This window comes from Salmo salar, chromosome ssa06 (genome assembly GCF_905237065.1).
Source record: "Salmo salar chromosome ssa06, Ssal_v3.1, whole genome shotgun sequence".
Classification (NCBI taxonomy): domain Eukaryota; kingdom Metazoa; phylum Chordata; class Actinopteri; order Salmoniformes; family Salmonidae; genus Salmo; species Salmo salar.
The window spans coordinates 74,138,420-74,158,701 of NC_059447.1; the positions used below are offsets into that span (position 1 = coordinate 74,138,420).

The window sequence follows — 20,282 nt, forward strand, 5'->3', positions numbered from 1 at the left end:
TATCTTGGCCAGGTCGCAGTTGTAAATGAGAACTGCGACCAACTAGCCTACCTGGTTAAATAAAGGCGAAATAAAAAAGTAATATCACAATTCTGATTATTATTACACATTTAGCTCTATCAGAGTTACACAACAAGTAACTCCATGCTTTTGATGATCAGTAAACATCAATTGATAATGCAATTTCAAATACGTGAGGGTAGCCTATCCATTTGGTATGTAGCTAGCTAGCTTGCTAAGCAAACATCGTGTCATTTAGCTTGCCTCAGACATGAGGCTTTTGTACAGAGCTTTACGTCGGCAAATCCTCATCCTGGTAAAGTTGTAAGTCGGACCTACTGTCCCCCTTCTGCTGCTTGAAAGGCAGAGCCCATGAAGGATGTGAAATTAACCTAAACCACTCATACTTGTCAGGTATAGTACACATTTTTATAGCACTCAAATATCCAATTAAATGGTGGACAATATTGAGAGATATCGTGAGGGTATTTCTAATTATGATCTATGCATTTCAAGAGGTGATGAAATAGCAACCAAATAGTTAACATTTATTAAACAATCCCTTGAAAACAGCATGCAGTTGTCAATGGTTTTAGCTGAGCTGGGGAGTCGGTGTCACACTGTGGTGAGGAGGCCTTGGTGCTTTTGGACTCATTCCTCAAGAGATGGACAGAAAGACGTCTCAGAGCGGGACTAAAGGTTCTGACGGAGAGGGCAGGGTTGTGGGAGCATCGCTTCCTCTTGGTTTTATTCAGCTAATTAATTATTCATGATTGATGATACTATTATTGCACAACCGAATCACTGCTGCACAAACTGTCAGAAACCGTCTCAGGGTAGCTCATCTGCATGCTCGTCGTCCACACCATGGTCTTAACCTGACTGCAGTACAGCGTCTTAACCGACAACGAACACAATGGCCTTTTAATCAATGGCAATTTGAATGCACAGAGTTACAGAGATACCGTGACGAGATCCTGAGGCCCAATGTTGTGCCATTCATCCGCCGCCATCACCTCACGTTTCAGCATGATAATGCACAGCCCCATGTCGCAAGGATCTGTACACAATACCTGGAAACTGAAGATGTCCCAGTTCTTCCATGGCCTGCATACTCACCAGACATGTCACCCATTGAGTATGTTTGGGATGCCCTTGATCGATGTGTTCTAGTTCCTGCCAATATCCAGAAACTTCGCACAGCCACTGGAGAGTGGGACAACATTACACAGGCCACAATCAACAGCCTGATCAACTGTATTGAATTCATATTTTTGTACAGTGTGGATGTGGATGTACAGTGGAGGAGATAGGTTAAAGAAGGACTTTTAAGCCTTGAGACAAATAAGACAGATTGTGTATGTGTGCCAATCAAGAGGGTGAATGGGCAAGACAACATATTGAAGTGCCTTTGAACAGGGTATGGATTAAGTGCCAGGTGCACTGGTTTGAGTGTGTCAAGAACTGCAACGCTGCTGGGTTTTTCCCGCTCAACAGTTTCCTGTGTGTATCAAGAATGGTCCACCACCCAAAGGACATCCAGCCAACGGCAGGCCAGTGGTCAAAAACAGTTCATTGATGAGAGGACAAAGGAGGCTGACACGAATTGTCCAGAGCAACAAACAGGCTACAGTCAGTCAACCGACAGTCCATTACAACATTGGTGCCCAAAGACCCATAAAAGAATGCACAAATCGTCGTACCTTAGCACGAATGTGGTATGTCAGTTGACGACCTTAGAGTTCCACTTATTTCAGCAAAAAACAAGAAACTGCAGTTGCAATGGGCTGAGGAACAAAAACACCGGACATTGGAGAACTGGAAAAAACATCCCCTGGTATGATGAATCCCAGTTCCTGCTGTTGCATGCTGATGGGAGGACTAAGCTATGGAGAAAAACACATGAGCACATGCATCCATTATACCGCGTGTCAACATTGTAGGCAGGTGGTGGTGGTGTGGGTTGTGTTTTCATGACCCATATTGAGCCCCTTACAAAAGTGGAGCAACGTTTGTATGCCACAGGATATCTGAACATCATTGCCAATCACATGCATCCCTTCATTGCAGGAGTGTATCCATCTGCAAATTGATTTATTTCATCAGGATAATCCCCCCCTAGGATTATCCAGGAATGGTTCCACGAACATAACAGTGAATTAGGCTTCCTGCAGTGGCCTGCCCAGTCACCAGATCTCAATCCAACTAAGCATCTGTGCGATGAGATGGAATGAGCTAGTCGGAATAGAGTTCCACTACCAGCCAACCAGACAACTGTGGGAAGTATTGGACTCAACATGGGGACCACTTGACACCTTGTGGAATCCATGCCCTGATGAATTGAGGCTGTTCTGAGGGCAAAAGGGTGTGCAACTCAATATTAGGAAGGTGTTCCTAATGTTTTGTACACTCAGTGTATACTGAAGTAACAAGATGTAACTCATTAGCGATGGCCAAGATCCTCTTGCAGTAAAGCTCATTAAAGGTTTAAAAAAGACGCCCTCCAGAGTAAGTGGCAACCACTATTTCGACCTAATTCCTGTCCTAGTGCAGACATGCTCGTTTAGTTCCACCCTCCGAACACTGACGTATGGCTCCTTATAAATATTGATTAATCAGGCGTGCACATCTCCACCTTCATCGGTTTGCACAGCCCATACCATCTCTGGCACAGGTCACACTCTGAGATTTGTAAACAAACCAAACAGCCAGGGAAGCTAATCGCTACAGAGCACAGCACAGTTAACAATAGCCATGACAAGGCAATGGACCATCCACTCTCCTCCTCCCTCTTCTGCTACGGAATTGAAGGATCACGGATGAATACATAGTTTAGAGGTAATACTGGAGTTTAACCGGCAAAGCTAGAGGCTAACTAACCTACTACCTGGACCAATAAATCTAGCTAGCTACCAGTAACTATTAGCAACTGTGGATAATTGGTTCAAAAGTTGTTTCAAGCATAAGAATACCCGTAACTATGCTAGCTAGCTACCATTCAGCTGTTTTTCTGATAACCTAATTATCTGAATAGTAAAGGTTATGTAGTTAGTAGCAAGCTACTGTACTCAAAATTGAATTAACTTGTTAGCTACCTGGCTCACCAACTAACAATAGCTGGAATGACCTAGCTGTAATGTTTACAAGTATCTCCACTAGTTGGAGCCAAGGAAAGCAACTATTGTCTTTATCAACGATGGACACTAGTTAGAATGTGTACCAATAACTTTAACAATATAGCTAGCTACTAATAGAATAGCCCAACTTCTTGAACATTGTTTTGATGAGCCGGTTAGAATAAGGCTGTCACTTGGTCAAATAAAGAATCATACTTTGTACCAAATGCTTTGCCTAACGCTCTTAACCTAAAGGTCGCTGGTTGGAATCCCCAAGCTGACAACAGTAGGTGAAAAATCTGTTGATGTGCCCTTGAGCAAGGCCCTTAGCCCGTAATTGCTCCTGTAAGTCACTATGGCTAAATTACTAAAATGTATATAAACATCTTACAATGTACACATATCATGTAATTGTACTATATATGAACTTGACTGCTTTATATAGATTTACTTCACTGCAGTGTTACCTGTACTATAGCTAGCCAGCCAGCCAGCCAAACTTGTCAGTGACCCATAGGCTTACTCTTGCTGCTAACGTTATAGTAGCGCTGCCGTGCATAATATGTCTCCTGATACTACTATGTATCCCAGCGATGTTGACATGTCACCTATCCACATCTTTATCTACTTTTGATGTCACCAGCTAGCTATCCAGCTAATGTTAGCTAGGTGACGTTAGCCATGAAGTGAGCACCTGATAAGTCGTGCGGCTAAGGTGTGCGTTGCCAGGCTGCTTACTGTGGACAAATGAACGTCAGTTGTTCATCAGAATGATATTAGCTATTTTCTTAGTCACCGCTTCACTGTCAGCCCATCCAATAGCTCCAGATCGAACGAGGTGCATTACTAAACAGCAGTAAGCCGTAGCACCAGGTTGTAAATGGGAAGTAATGAGCCCAGACATATATGTTTTATAGGTGGTTCCAAATGAACTAAAGCCAGCCCTCACAAGATACGTATAGCCATTTTTTTTATCAGTAAACACACGGCATAGATGCGGAATAATACAAAGGATTTCCATGTTCAAGTCCAAATAAATCATACTTTGACTAAAATGATGACTTATTGACTTGGGGACAAAAGGCCACTAAAATGTGCAGTGGTGTCACAGAACAATGCTACAGAGGTCAAGATTTGAGGGACTGTGCAATTGGCATGCTGACAGCAGGAATGTCCACCAGATCTGTTGCCGAGGAATTTAATGTTAATTTCTCTACCAACATTGTTTTAGAGAATTTGGCAGTAAGTCCAATAGTCCTCACAACCACAGAACACGTGCATGGTGTTGTGTGGGCAAGCAGTTTGCTGATGTCAACGTTGTGAACAGAATGTGGTGGTGGGCTTAGGGTATGGGCAGGCATAAGCTACAAACAACGAACACAATTGCATTTTATCTATGGCAATTTTCAGCATGATAATGCACGGCCCCATGTCCCAGTACTTCCTTGGCCTGCATACTCAGCCATATCACCCATTGAGCATATTTGGGATGCTCTGGATCAACAGCGTGTTCCAGTTCCCACCAATATCCAGAAACTTCGCACAACCATTGAAGGGGAGTGGGACAACATTCCACAGTCAACAGCCTGATCAACTCTATGCGAAGGAGATGTGTCGCGCTGCATGAGGCAAATGGTGGTCACAACTGGTTCTGATCCACGCCCCTACTTTTTTTGCATATCTGTATTCCCAGTCATGTGAAATCCAGATAGGCCATAATGAATTTATTTAAATTGACTGATTTCCTTAAATGTAAAGCAGTAAAATCTTAGACATTTTTGTATGTTTTTATATTTTTGTTCAGTCTATTTAGCATGAATGAATGTCATTGTCATGTCCGATGTCCTAAAATAACTTTCCACCAGCACTAGTGTATAACCGCAATTGGCCGACACACAAGTTGATACAGAGACTCAGTTGATGAAACCAATGCTGCATACTCCGGTTGTAAAACAGTCTCAAGCGCTCAAAATTGGCTAGGATTCTCCTCTATTAAATAGTGGCCATGTAACTCTGACAGTTAAAAATTAAGTTAAAATGTATTCTTTGACAAGTAACTCCTATTCTGTCAAGATCACCCCTGAACACGGAATATTTTAACCTTACAAATAGATAAACATCTTAGTTAGCTACCTCACCCACCTTAGCCATATGATCCCTAGTTCATTGAATGAGGGAATTATTTTAGAAAGACAAAGTATTTGGTTGTAATTGTAATGTTGCAGGGTGGCCAACACTCGTCCTGGAGAGTCCAGGAGAGCTACTGGGTGTGCAGGCTTTTCCTCCAGCCCTTCTCGAACACACCCCATTGTAATTTATTTATAAATAAAAATAAAAGCTGACTCTGGTGTGTTTGAGCAGGATTGGAGAAAAAGCCTGCACATCCAGTAGCTTTCCAGATGTAGGGTTGACGGACCACAAGTGTTTTTTACAGTAGCCTATCAGTGCAATATTTGACTTTGTGGGGGAGTTAAGTGCCTTGCTCAAGATATAATACATGGGATTAGAGAGCAGCAGTCTTCCATTGTCAAAACCAATGATAAAAATGAAGGTTATTTTGTGATGCGGTACCTTGCATCAGACAACACAATTTTCAGTCACTTTCTTGGTCCGTGGTGTTAGAGCATTGAGCTTTCGGACAATAAAATCAATACTACTAAAAGTTAATGTCAAGCCCTGACTGATTGTCATATGCAGCAGCATTCTGTATGGGTGACATCTCACTCCGTGGTAGGAGCTTGTGTGTGTCACTCCGTGCTTGTGGCTGGGTGCAAAGCCTCCGTCATCTGAATACAATACTAATACCACAGGGCTCCATAGACCATTCAGCCACCTCTATACTCCACACAGCAGGGTCCTGTGTGTGTGTGTCCCTAGGGAACACACAAGGGGACAGAGAGCACTGCTCTGACTCTACACCGCCAGTGTCCTCACCGATGAGTTGGATAAACTAGCCTTATAGTGGTGCCAAAGCTTTGGTCAAATTCATTTTGTAGTGGCAGACTCTCAAACAAACAAGTGGTGCTGCTATTCAGTTCTTTATTTAACTCTTATTAATTATCCATCCAGACGCCTAGTCACTTTACCATGCCTTCATGTACATATCTACCTCAAATACATCATACCCTTGCACATCGATCTGGTACTCCCTGTACAGTGCATTCAGAAAGTATTCAGACCCCTTCACTTTCTCCACCTTTTGCTACATTACAGCCTTATTCTAAAATTGATAAAATATTTTTTTCCCCCTCAAACTACACACAATACACCCATACATTTTGGCACATTTATTAAAAATAACAGAAATACCTTAAGTATTCAAACCCTTTGCAATGAGACTCGAAATTGAACTCAGGTGCATCCTGTTTCCATTGATCATCCTTGAGATGTTTTACCTGCAGTAAATTAAATTGACTTAACATGATATGGAAAGGCACCCACCTGTCTATATAAGGTCCTACAGTTGACAGTGCATGTCAGAGCAAAAACCAAGCCAAACTGAGCAATCGGTAAAAAAGGGCCTTGGTCAGGGAGGTGACCAAGAACCCATGGTCACTGACAGAACTCTAGAGTTCCTCTGTGGAGACGGGAGAACCTTACAGAAGGACAACCATCTCTCCACCAATCAGGCATTTATGGTAGTGGCCAGACAGAAGCAACTCGTCGGTAAAAAGGCACATGACAGCCCGCTTGGAGTTTGGCAAAAGGAACCTAAAGACTCAGACCATGAGAAACAAGATTCTCTGGTCTGATGAAACCAAGAGAACGCTTTTGCCTAAAATGCTGAGCGTCATGTCTGGGGAAACCAGGCACCGCTCATCACCTGGCCAATACCATCCCTACGGTGAAGCATGGTGGTGGCAGCATCATGCTGTGGGAATGTTTTTCAGCAGCAGGGACTGGGAGACTAGTCAGGATCGAGGGAAAGATGAACGGAGCAAAGTACAGAGAGATCCTTGATAAAAAATCTGCTCCAGAACACTCAGGACCTCAGACTGGGACAAAGGTTCACTTTCCAACAGGACAACATCCCTAAGCACACAGCCAAGACTACACAGGAACAGCTTTGGGACAAGTCTCTGAATGTCCTTGAGTGGCCCAGCCAGAGCCCGGACTTGAACCCGATCGAACATCTCTGGAGAGACCTTAAAATAATTGTGCATCCAACCTGACAGGGCTTGAGAGGATCTGCAGCGAAGAATGGGAGAAACTCACCAAATACAGGTGTGCCAAGCTTGTAGCATCATACCCAAGAAGACTCGAGGCTGTAATCACTGCCAAAAGGTGCTTCAACAAAGTAAAATCATAAACTTGGATTAGTTAACATAACTTGCCATTGGAACACAGGAGTGATGGCTGTTGATAATGGGCCTCTGTACAGCAATGTGGATATTCCATTAAAAATCAGCTGTTTACAGCTATAATAGTCATTTACAACATTAAGAATGTCAACACTGTATTTCTGATCAATTTGATGTTATTTTAATGAATTTTAAAAAATTGCTTTTCTTTCAAAAACAAGGACATTTCTAAGTGACCACAAACTTTGAACGGTAGTGTATGTAAATATGATATTGAATTTTTTTTTTTTTATAAATTAGCAAAAATGTCTACAAACCACTTTGTGTTTAGATTGTTCGAGGAGGAAAAAAACTATTGAATCAATTTTAGAATAAGGCTGTAACGTAACAAAATGTGGAAAAAGTGAAGGGGTCTGAACACTTACCGAATGCACTGTATATAAATTCAGCAAAAAAAGAAACATCCTTTCACTGTCAACTGCGTTTATTTTCAGCATATGTAACATGTGTAAATATTTGTATGAACATAAGATTCAACAATTGATACAAACTGAAAAGTGTAGCTGGAAACAGTCAGTATCTGGTGTGGCCACCAACTGCATTAAGTACTGCAGTGCATCTCCTCCTCATGGACTGCACCAGATTTGCCAGTTCTTGCTGTGAGATGTTACCCTACTCTTCCACCAAGGCACCTGCAAGTTCCCGGACATTTCTGGGGGGGGGAAATGGCCCTAGCCCTCAGGTCCCAGTGTAACGCTAATTTCTTCGACGATAAACGCAAATCCGACCATCACCCCTTGTGAGACAAAACCGCGACTCGTCAGTGAAGAGCACTTTTTGCTAGTCCTGTCTGGTCCAGCGACGGTGGGTTTGTGCCCCTAGGGGACGTTGTTGCCGGTGATGTCTGGTGAGGACCTGCTTTACAACAGGCCTACAAGCCCTCAGTCCAGCCTCTCTCAGCCTATTGCTGACAGTCTGAGCACTGATGGAGCGATTGTGCATTCCTGGTGTAACTCAGGCAGTTGTTGTTGCCATCCTGTACCTGTCCTGCAGGTGTGATGTTCAGATGTACCGATCCTGTGCAGGTGTTACACGTGGTCTGCCACTGCGAGGACGATCAGCTGTCCGTCCTGTCTCCCTGTAGCACTGTCTTAGGCGTCTCACAATACGGACATTGCAATTTAATGCCCTGGCCACATCTGCAGTCCTCATGCCTCCTTGCAGCATGCCTAAGGCATGTTCACGCAGATGAGCAGGGACCCTGAGCATCTTTCTTTTGGTGTTTTTCAGAGTCAGTAGAAAGGCCTCTTTAGTGTCCTAAGTGTTCATAACTGTGACCTTAATTGCCTACCGTCGGTAAGCTGGTAGTGTATTAACGACCATTCCACAGGTGCATGTTCATTAATTGTTCATGGTTCATTGAAGAAGCATGGGAAAGTGTTTAAACCCTTTACAATGAAGATCTGTGAAGTTATTTGGATTTTTACAAATTATCTTTGAAAGACAGGGTCCTGAAAACGGGACAAGTTTAGCTCCATTCTAATGTATTTTATTCCTTGTGTTACTTTTTAACTCTGCATCGCTGGGAAGGGCTCGTAAGCGAGCATTTCACGGTTAAGTGTACACCTGTTGTATTCGGCGCATGTGACAAATAAAATTTAATTAGAAGAGCAGAGAGAACTTATTTTCACTGGAAAAGTATTAGTGGTGTTTTTGAGAATTACATTTAGTAGTGGCAAAGGCTGCACTGGCAATAAAAAACTTATTTTCCATTAAATGTATTACTTCTGTGTGTTTATGTAATCATTGTCTTAGCTGTGACAGGTTAATTATTAATCAACTGATCTAATTAAATCTTTACTGAGATTGAATTATGGTTAGCAGATAATTAGTCAATTTAGAGTTCCATGTAGTCACAGTACGTCAGACACTACTCAAGTAGTATACAGTATTCATGGTGTTGCTGTAATAACACAAGCTACACGGGGCCACAGTGTCTTCTGATCCCTCCAGTCTCAGCCTCCAGTATTTATGCTGCAGTAGTTTATGTGTCGGGGGGCTAGGGTCAGTCTGTTACATCTGGAGTATTTCTCTTGTCTTATCCGGTGTCCTGTGTGAATTTAAATATGCTCTCTCTAATTCTCTCTTTCTCTCGGAGGACCTGAGCCCTAGGAACATGCCTCAGGACTACCTGGCATGATGACTCAGGACTACCTGGCATGATGACTCCTTGCTGTCCCCAGTCCACCTGGCCGTGCTGCTGCTCCAGTTTCAACTGTTCTGCCTGCGGCTATGGAACCCTGACCTGTTCACCGGACGTGCTTGTTGCACCCTCGACAACTACTATGATTATTATTATTTGACCATGCTGGTCATTTATGAACATTTTAACATCATGACCATGTTCTGTTATAATATCCACCCGGCACAGCCAGAAGAGGACTGGCCACCCCTCATAGCCTGGTTCCTCTCTAGGTTTCTTCCTAGGTTTTGGCCTTTCTAGGGAGTATTTCCTAGGGAGTTTTTCCTAGCCACCGTGCTTCTTTCACATGCATTGCTTGCTGTTTGGGGTTTTAGGCTGGGTTTCTGTACAGCACTTTGAGATATAGCCCTTCGTACATCAGCTGATATAAATAAATTTGATTTGATTTGATTTACATCAGGAATCATCAACTAAATTCAGCTGCGGGACAATTTTTTCTTGAGCGGATGGCTGGAGGGCCAGAACATAATTCAAAATAATCTGTAGAAGTCAAATTGACCACAAGATGCCCAAACAGACATAATACTTGACAAAAAAATGTTTTTTAAAACTTGCTTCCATTTGTATATGATCACGTCTCTCCATTATGCGTGGGAATATTTGGGAAGAGATTTCCAAAATGTAAATCATTCAAAACTGATCTCCTAGTGTTTTTACAGTCTTATGTCCAACAATAAAAAAATAGATTTTGTTTTGCTCAGGAAACGTGTGGGAGCAAATAAAAAACCACCCGTGGGCCAGCAGTTGGGGAACCCTGCACCACATGTTGCATAGCTTGCTACATTATGTTGATGTATACAGTGTTGTACTGTATATAATGAGTATTGCTTGAATATACAGTATTCATTATTTTTCTCGCTACAGTATTAGGAATGTGGAAACTGGATATTTGCTATGGAACTATACAATATTCATTGTGTTTCTTGAATACGTTGTTCGATACTGTATTCATAGTATATTATTTTCATAGTGTAGTTTGCCTCAGTGTGTCTGTGTTACGAGAGGCTCCAGAGGAGCGAGTGCAGTGGCTGTACCATTGTGTATTATTCTTAAATTATACCTGTTCTCCATGAGCGGGAGGCAGAGGCCAGCAGAGCAACATAAGAGGGAAATTGACCACTGCAGGGCACAGCCATTTTGGGATCACTTCAATACTACTGTGGAAGAGTTAAACTTCCACATTTCCTAAACGTAACCCATTACTATAGGAGTTAAACTTCCACAGCTCCTAAACGTAACCCATTACTGGCATTCATGTCTGTTTTATTCTCATACTTATTTATACTATGGAAAGTTATTTCAAATAGATTATTTGTTTAAATTGGAAAATATTACAATACAGACTATGATTGCCATGATTAGTACCGTATAGGAGGGTGTGTGCGCACATTGCGTATTCATGTGTTGCGTATGCATGCGTGTCAGTACCTGTGGGTTCACTATCTCTGTGCTGCTGTTTGGCAGGGGGTTCTTCAGTCTCCCAGGGTGTGAGCTGGTTGATGGGCGTCTGTCCCCACTTAACCCCTGGCGCTAACAGCAGACCTGGAGCCTGGCTCTCCCTCTCCCCTGGAGACCCACCTGACACCTGGGAGAGAGGAGAGAAAAACACATTACGAAACAGTAGGACCAAACCATCTCTGACACCCGGATAATAGCGAGAGAGAGATTAAGAAGGCCGTTTATCAGCCTTTAACTGACAGTTGATAAACAACACAGCTTAGAGAAGGATGCAAACAAATATCAGGCCTGATTGACAAGAGATACAGAGATGGAGATAGAGATGATGGAGCTGTTCTTGGGCTGTTACACCGAAACATTTATGGAACAGCTTAACATAGTTTTGGTTAAGAAAATGTTGTCTTGTTTGTCAGCAAGCTTTGCAAACAGACGATCACATAATTTACTATTTTAATATCTGAAGACAAGTACTTGGCACATGTCAAATAGTCAAAGCTTCTCGTAGCGTGGTCGAGACTAACTCCTTCTCTGTTCTAAATCACAGCCTTGAGCGATGTCTTGTCCTGTATGATTCACTAACCCATCTATACACGCACACACTGGAGAACATGGTACGGGCAGCCATGTCCAAGTTAGCTAGCTAGCTATGTAGCGCGAACGCACTTGCCTCTTGTATCAAACTGTCGCAATCCGGCGACTGGATTAACCTCTGACTGGACTGCATCTTGTTAGCTACCCATTCATGCTGCATATAATCCATTTACTGATCGGCAAAACAATATTCATATAGCTACAGTCTATAGCACTTCACAAAACAAAAGATACCAGTAGCTAGCTAGCTAGCTAGCTAAGTAGCTAGCAAAATAGGCTTACATTCAATCACAGAAAGCTAACTTTGCAAACTAGTTTACAGCTGAAGCTAACGTCAGTTCACTACTCTAAAAGTTGATTTGTTACAATATATAAAGCAAGCTGGGTGTCTCCAAAAACGTTCACTAGGTTAAATGACTGTTCTTTCTATTTCGACAAACTGTTGCATGTCTGTCTTGAGTGACGTCTGTGGCTGCGCCAGTCTTGACGTTTTAAAGAGACATCGCACCTTTTTATGAAAGAAGCGAAAAGGCTGCTTCTATGCAAATGCTGTTGATCCGTAGGCTAATACAATCCCAAATGTATGGGCAACATATTGTTTGTCATCTGTAGCACTAAAGACTCCACTGAAATCACACACTATTATAGAATATGCATTCACCTGTATTGTGATTAGGCCTATGCCCTCTTGATTTATCCAGTTTATCAAGATATTTAACATTAAAATACAATTATTACCATTATGTTGCAGTAGTTAGATTGGTAAACAGTGAAATATATTGTTTGTATTTTTTTATTTATTATTCATTAATGCCTGCATGGTTGTCTCTGGGAAATGTTGTCATCAAAATGTTCAAATGTAATTACATTGAATCAGTAGCGGCCCTAAAAAAACAGATCAGTCGTTCTGTAGCACATGTGCACACAGACACAGACTTGTACATACACACACACATACATGCACACACTCACACACGCGGGTACACTCACACACGTCTACTCTTATGTGACAGGGCCTAAGAGCAAGGTGAATCATTGTAAATGGGGTAAGGAGTTAAGGAGAGTGTACTAACTGGTGACTGATGCTGATTATAGCCTCAAAGGCAGGGATCAAAATCCACATCCTAGTCACTTTCTAAATGGCCCTTACTCTTAATGCACAGACTTATTCACTCAAATACTCAATTATACCTTGCAATGTGCAATCAAAGGCAATTAAAAGTTGGTATGGTTTTGAAAATGGGCGCTTATTAAAATGGTGTAGCCACATAATCAGAGTCTAGCTGTTATTAATCATGAAGCATAATTTTCTTTACAAATGGTAGAGTAGAATAAAAACATTCCCCTTTGGGGAATCCAAACGTAGAGCCACCATCATCCAAACATAGAGCCATCATCATCCAAACGTAGAGCCACCATCATCCAAACGTAGAGCCACCATCATCCAAACGTAGAGCCACCATCATCCAAACGTAGAGCCACCATCATCCAAACGTAGAGCCACCATCATCCAAACGTAGAGCCACCTCAATCTGCTGGGAACATTCATCATAAATCCAATAGGATCTTCTTTTTTCTTTCTACCACAGTGAGAGACGTTATCAGAACAGCAAAAGCCTGATGGAAACCATGGGTCAACCACCATCAGACCCTACAGCAACACACACACATACACACCAGCATCAGCATCAGCCCCCACAGAAAAGGTCAGAGAGGCTAGAGTACACTCTGATTCTCCGGCTCACCTCAGCCCAGCCTGCCTTCTGAGTTAATAGAAAAGACCTGGTCACCAGCCTTCCTTGACACACACATACACACCACACGATGCACACACATACTAGGCTAGGGTGGTATACCGTACACCGGGATATTTGGAAATAGCCATGAGATGTTTTTCCAATACCGTTGAAACTATTTATTTGAAGTTTTTTTGTATATTTGAATATTTGTAGCTCCTTTTTAAGAAAATACCCGCAGTTAACTTGTGCAATCCCTTAGGAGATAAAGATGATCACGTTCTTCATTTCGCCTTTCACATTTTTATTATGAAGCTAACTGGTAGCCCCCAGTCACATGGTGTTTGTTTACAAGCACACAATGAGGAGAGACCGGAGTTGTGTGAGTCACTCACTGTTGTGCAGCACGCCAGGTGATCTAGTTACAGTATGGAATTCACAACTAAATGTTTGCCAGCTAGATATCTATTAAGTTAACTGTCTTAAATATGCTAAATACTCTGCAGTTATGCATTTGGTTTGCTAATTTAGTAGCTAGTTAGCCATCTAGCTAAGTGGTGAGTTTCTTCCAAAATCAAGCTTTGCTTGGTAACAGCACAGAATCCCCTCCTGGATCAAGAGTCTTGCTGTCTAATATTTGTTTGCACATGCAGCAAACTATGAGTGGCATTTATTTTGTTACTTGTATAACTTTATGAGCTGGGATGACTGTCCAGCAAATACTTTAGGTCAGAGACTGCATAAAATGTTCGCAATGTGCTCGTTAGCATTCTCTATGGGATTTTACATATAGTTGTCATTGTTAACCATTGGATTACAAAGGCTCAATGGGGTTTGAAAATAGCGCCCCTTGTGTTCTGTGCCAGTATTACTGAATATCCTGGTATGGCACAAGGTCTGTATGAAGGTATGATAATCTGGATACCGCCCAAGTCTAACACACACACACGTTGTCAGCTGTCCACAGTGAAATCTACAATAGGCTAGCTTCCCTCTCTGAACTTTACCTCCATCCCATTATCCTTCCTGACCCCAAACCATTTCATCAACTCTCCCATCATGCAATCTTCTACCGCCTTCAGGGGCAGACTTATTGATTTGGAGGCCCCAGGCAGAGGCCAGGCAGAGGCCAGTCTGTGGAAAGACATGAAGATTGCTGTCCACCGCTGCTCCCCATCGAATTTAACAGAGCTTGAGAAAATCTGCCAGGAAGAATGGGAGAAAATCCCCAAATCCAGATGTGCAAAGCTGATACAGACATACCCAAGACAACTCAAAGCTGCCAAAGGTGCTTCTTCAAAGTATTGAGTCACGGGTATGAATACTTATGATTGATATGTGTCGATGTGATGATGATGCTGATGACAAAAGCGCACAATGACAGTAATAGATCGTTCTCTCTCTCGCTCGCTCTATGAGAAATTGTCAATTGTTGACCTCTGAGTCTGTCCTGCTCCTAAGCCATTACACTCTCCTTATTCATATCATTCTAAACTATCTCACTTTCCTCTGTCTGAACTGGACAGGCTCAGAGTTCATCATTCTGACCATACCTGTTAATCCATAGTCCCTCATTCTTCTTTTGACTTGTTCTTCTTCTTGTGTTAGACTAGCAGACAACTGATAACAATCTGACATCTCAACGCCTTCTATCTGACTCATACCGGGCCTGTCAGATTTCTTTGACTATGCACAGATCAAGTGTTTGAGTCTTTATTGAAGTTGTCTGCTGTTAACGTGCATGTACTACTGACGCATCAATACTATCAGTAGTGCTTTGGTAGCATCTAGCATCTCCACACACACACACACAGACATACAGACACACACCTCTAGTGAAGAGCAGTGGGTGATAAACCCTTCTTTAAGCAGGGAGGACATTTGTGGGAGATGGAATCGATCAGATATGTAAAGCTGCACATGAATTAATATTGAACCAGATGTTTCGATTGTGTGTGTTGTGTGGTGGTGGCGGCAGGCAGGTTTGGAGTCTAGTGGAATAAGGAGAGCAGGAGTGTCAACGGGGCCTGTGGCGGACTTACCATTATGCAGAAGAGTCAATTGCCTCAGGCCTCACATCATCCCGTGAATTGTTTCATGCGATATGATTGCAAATGTGACTTTCATTGAAATTAAGCTGCAGCAATGAGCGGGGCACAGAAAATAAAAGAAAGAAAGATTTAATTTCAAGAGAGAAAAAGTTAACGCATTTCTTTAGTAAAAAGACAGGTGCTGCTGATAATACTGCCATCATCGCAGAGGACATGTACAGTGCCTTCAGAAAGTATTCATACCCCTGGACTTATTCCAAATGTTGTTGTGTTCCAGCCTGAATTCAAAATGGATTAAATAGATTTGTTTTCTCAACCATCTACACACAATACCCCATAATGACAAAGTGAAAACATGTTTTTACACATTTTTGCAAATGTGTTGAAAATGAAATACAGAAATATCAAATTTACATAATTATTCACAGCCCTGAGTCAATACTTTGTAAAAGCACCTTTGGCTGCGATTACAGCTTTGAGTTGACTTGGGTATGTCTGTATCAGCTTTGCCCATCTGGATTTGGGGATTTTTTTTCCCTTTCTTCCTGGCAGATTTTGTCAAGCTCTGTTAAGTTCGATGGGGAGCAGTGGTGGACAGCAATCTTCAAGTCTTTCCACAGTCTGGCCTCTGCCCAGGGCCTCCAAATCAATAAGTCTGCCCCTGAACGCGGTAGAAGATTGCACGATGGGAGAGTTGATTAAAAGGGTTTGGGGTCAGGAAGGATAATGGGATGGAGGTAAAGTTCAGAGAGGGATGGAGGGAAGAAGTCAGGAAGCTAACCTATTGTAGATTTCACTTTGGACAGCTGACAACGTGTGTGTGTTAGACTTGGGTGGTATCCAGATTGTCATACCTTCATACAGACCTTGTGCCATACCGGGATATTCGGTAATACTGGCACTGAACACAAGGGGTGCTATTTCCAAACCCCATTGAGCCTTTGTAATCCAAAGGTTAGCAATGACAACTACATGTAAAATCCCATAGAGAATGCTAACTAAATGCTAACGAGCGTATTGCAAACATTTTATGCAGTCTCGGACCTAAAGTATTTGCTGGATAGACATCCCAGCTTATAAAGTTATACAAGTAACAAAATAAATGCTACTCATAGTTTGCTGCCCGCTCAAAACAAATATTAGACAGCAAACAAACTGATAAGGATGTGAAATATGTTTAGCGACACGCACGCACACACGCACACACACACTCTTGTACAACTCACCTTGTGGGTACACATAATTCGGTCGCATTCAAAATCCTATTTTCCCTAACCCTAAACCCAAAACTTAACCTTAAACCTAACTCCTAACCCTAAACCTAATACTCATTCTAACATTAACCCAAACCCTGTAGAAATAGCATTTGACCTTGTGGGGACCAAGAAAATGTCCCCAGTTGGTCAACTTTTTGTTGGTTTACAAAAAGTTGTCTCCCACAAGTATAGTTAAACACATACACACACAGTTTATTAAGATGACAGAATGTGGTGGGCAGACAGACCGGTAGGAAGAGAAGCGTTTTCCCATTTTCTCCCTTTTTAAGTTTGTCTCTGGTTTGCCGATTCACTCTTCCATAGCAACCCATTATCACCGGGCGGCAGATGGTTGTAGTCTGACTCAGAGAGAGAGAGAGAGAGAGAGAGACAGAGACAGAGACAGAGACAGAGACAGAGAAAGAGAGAGAGAGAGAGAGAGAGAGAGAGAGACAGAGGAAGACAGAGAGAGAGACAGAGGAAGACAGAGAGAGAGAGAGAGAGACAGACAGAGAGAGAGAGAGACAGACGAGAGAGAGAGAGAGAGAGAGAGAGAGAGAGAGAGAGAGAGAGAGAGAGAGACAGAGACAGAGACAGAAGGAGAGCGAGAAGAAAAAATGAGAGAGAAAACAGGAGAGATAGAGAGTGGTAGAGAGAGGTAGGCAGACGGGGGGGTTGAGAAAGGGAAGGAGGAGGAAAGGCACATTCACACACATGCAGGCATTTTGCAATATAAAGACAAAAAAGTTATTTGAATCAAGGTTAGTTGTCTTTTAAAGTCTGCATTTTTTTGTTCTCAATTCACTAAACTATGGAGTTTCTGTGCTTGTGAATAAATGGTCTGCCGTTGCCCCCAGTCAACTATACAGCAGAATGTAAAACAGAAGAGCTGCCATAGGGTTACACTGAACGTGATGGAAGAAAAAACACACACAATGAAGATATTGACAGTTTGGTTAGGAGGATTAGAATTTAAGTCAAATTATTAGACTTTCCTAAATACCTGTATGTGTAGGCTACATGTTCAAGGCTTAGAATATAATAATGTGATTTTTAGGCAACGCACACAGACACGCACGTAGAGCTGTGAAGAAATTGTCCTCAGTGTGTTCTCAGGATGGCGTGTGTGCGCACTACAGTGCCTTGCCAAACTAAAATAACTGTCGCTATGGTTACTCATCTCCCTCTGAGGCGGGCTGTGGCACCTCATTTGACTCTAGTTAGCCGTCTGGCTCACACACACGCACACACACACACCTGAATCTATTGTCTAGTTCTTTAATGAAACCTATTCGTCAGTTGTCTATCCTTTCATTAATGTTTGAGTGGCAATCCCACAGCCATAACTGAACATTCTGTCCAATTCTGAAAATCACAAAGCACGCTCACATACTCTCCTCTCCACACACTGACTCAACTCCACACAGAGAAGATCCAATAATCATCCTGACACAATGTCCTATTCTCCCTGACATGGCACAGCCGATACCGACAGCTGTCACTGTGAGTGTGTGTTACTGTCTACCGAAGGCCATGTACGTACCATGTCATTGGTTGCCTTCCCCCAGAGGTAAGACCTGGAAAGGGCCAATACCGACAGCTGTGTCGCTGTGTGCATGTTACTGTCAACCAATAAGAGACAGCATTAACGTGTGTGCATCAAACACCCATGCATGTAATTGGCTGTCTTCTCCCAGAGGTGCATGGGAAGGTGTGGTTGGTCAACAGAAGGCAGTAGGCTGTGATTGGCTGGAGTCAGCCCTGGTCTGGTTGTGGGCTGTGATTGGCTGGAATCAGCCCTGGTCTGGCTGTGGGCTGTGATTGTCTGGAATCAGCCCTGGTCTGGCCGTGGACTATGATTGGCTGGAGTCAGCCCAGGTCTGGCCGTGTGTTGTGATTGGCTGGAGTCAGCCCTGGTCTGGCTGTGTGTTGTGATTGGCTGGAGTCAGCCCTGGTCTGGTCTCCTCATCCATCCAAACAAACAAGGCAGGGTTAGCTCATGACGGTGTGTTTGCCTGGGTTGGGCCCAGTCCCCTGTCTATCTCAGAAATATGGCTCCCATTCAATCTGCTAATACGACAGAATGAAGAATGAGAGATACACACCTGGAGCAGGAACACACACACACATGCACACAAGCACCCAGACACATCACACAAAGGCTTGGGAGAGTCTTACGCAAAGGCTTAACTAGAAGGTGGGCTATCATACACCTTAGGGTCCAGAGTACAAAGCTATAGAACCGTGAAGTGGACTCTGGTCTCCCTTAAGAAATTACTTCATTACTACACAGAGAGAGACAGCAGGAGGTGGAGGAGAGGGAGAGCGAGAGAGAGAGAGAGAGGAGGAGGAGGAAGAGGAGGAGAGAGAGTGAGAGAGAGGAGGAGGAGAGAGTGGTCATGTCTACTATAGTCTGGTCCCTGGTGCAGCAACTTTATAGCACACACTGATCAAATCAACAAACTGCTGGGAGATCTAATAACAGGCCTGCGGGAAATGAGAAAGAAAGGAAGAAAGAACGAGAGAGGGAGTGAGGGGAAGACTGAAGCGGAGACAGAAAAAGAGGGAGAAAGAGAGAATGTGCCACATCCGTAAAAATCGTATTGTCCCATTATTACATTTTGCCTTTTAAGACTGTGTTTGTGTATGGTTTTTAGTTTTACTATCCTTGTGGGGACCAGAAGTCCTAATAAGAATAGCAAAACAAGGAAAAATACTATTTTAGGCTTAGGGGTTAGGTTTAGGGTTAGAATTAAGGTTAGGCTTAGGGGTTAGGTTTAGGCTTAGGTTAAGGTTAGGTTTAGTTTTAGTTTTAGAGAAAATAAGATTTAGAATGGGAATACATTTTTGTGTGTGTGTCTGGCTACTGACACTTCATAGACAGAAAGGAAATAACTGTCCGCTGGCCGCAGGCGTGTGTAGTATCGAGCCATGCCGTTGATGTGGTTCCTTTATTCATTTCTTTATTCTGACAGGTTTATCAATTAATGAACGGCCAAACGGACAGATAACCGGGGTTCCTTGTGGCGGCGCTACGATTTGTAGCGGCCATTATTGTTCAATTTAAATGCATAGGAGGAATGTTCCTGTGTGTGTGTGTGTGTGTGTGTGTGTGTGTGTGTGTGTGTGTGTGTGTGTGTGTGTGTGTCACCCACATAATCAGGCTAAATCTCTGTGAAGATGTGTGTACACAAATTTAATCATAATCAACATTTCAATAACAATAACAGCCATTGCTATGCCTGGTTGTGATATTGTTCACCGCAAAATAATATGTCATTGTAAATCCACACCATAAACAATGTCTGGGAAATGCAATTCAACAACAGCAGAGTGGCTTTCTCTATCACACATGTACACACACACACATACACACACAAATTGCTTTTTTTCCCCCCATATGGACAGAAAAAGAGAAAAAGACAAAGAGAATATGACTGGAATGTGGAGAGTGATGGAGGTAAGTCTGTCGGGGGAGAGAGAGGGAACGAGAAAAAGAGAGAGGGAAAG

General features: G+C 42.7%; 1 long non-coding RNA gene across 1 annotated transcript in view; it reads right to left on the reverse strand.

Moving 5' to 3' along the window:
- Positions 1-410: 410 nt before the first annotated feature.
- The window catches only part of LOC106608060 (kelch-like protein 29), a 271,450-nt gene continuing 251,578 nt past the window's right edge, over positions 411-20,282 (reverse strand). Inside the window, exons 4-5 of the long non-coding RNA XR_006770316.1 lie at positions 11,109-11,265; positions 411-1,886 (exon numbers count right to left, since the gene is read on the reverse strand). This is a non-coding gene — a long non-coding RNA (kelch-like protein 29). The remainder of the gene's footprint in view (positions 1,887-11,108; positions 11,266-20,282) is intronic.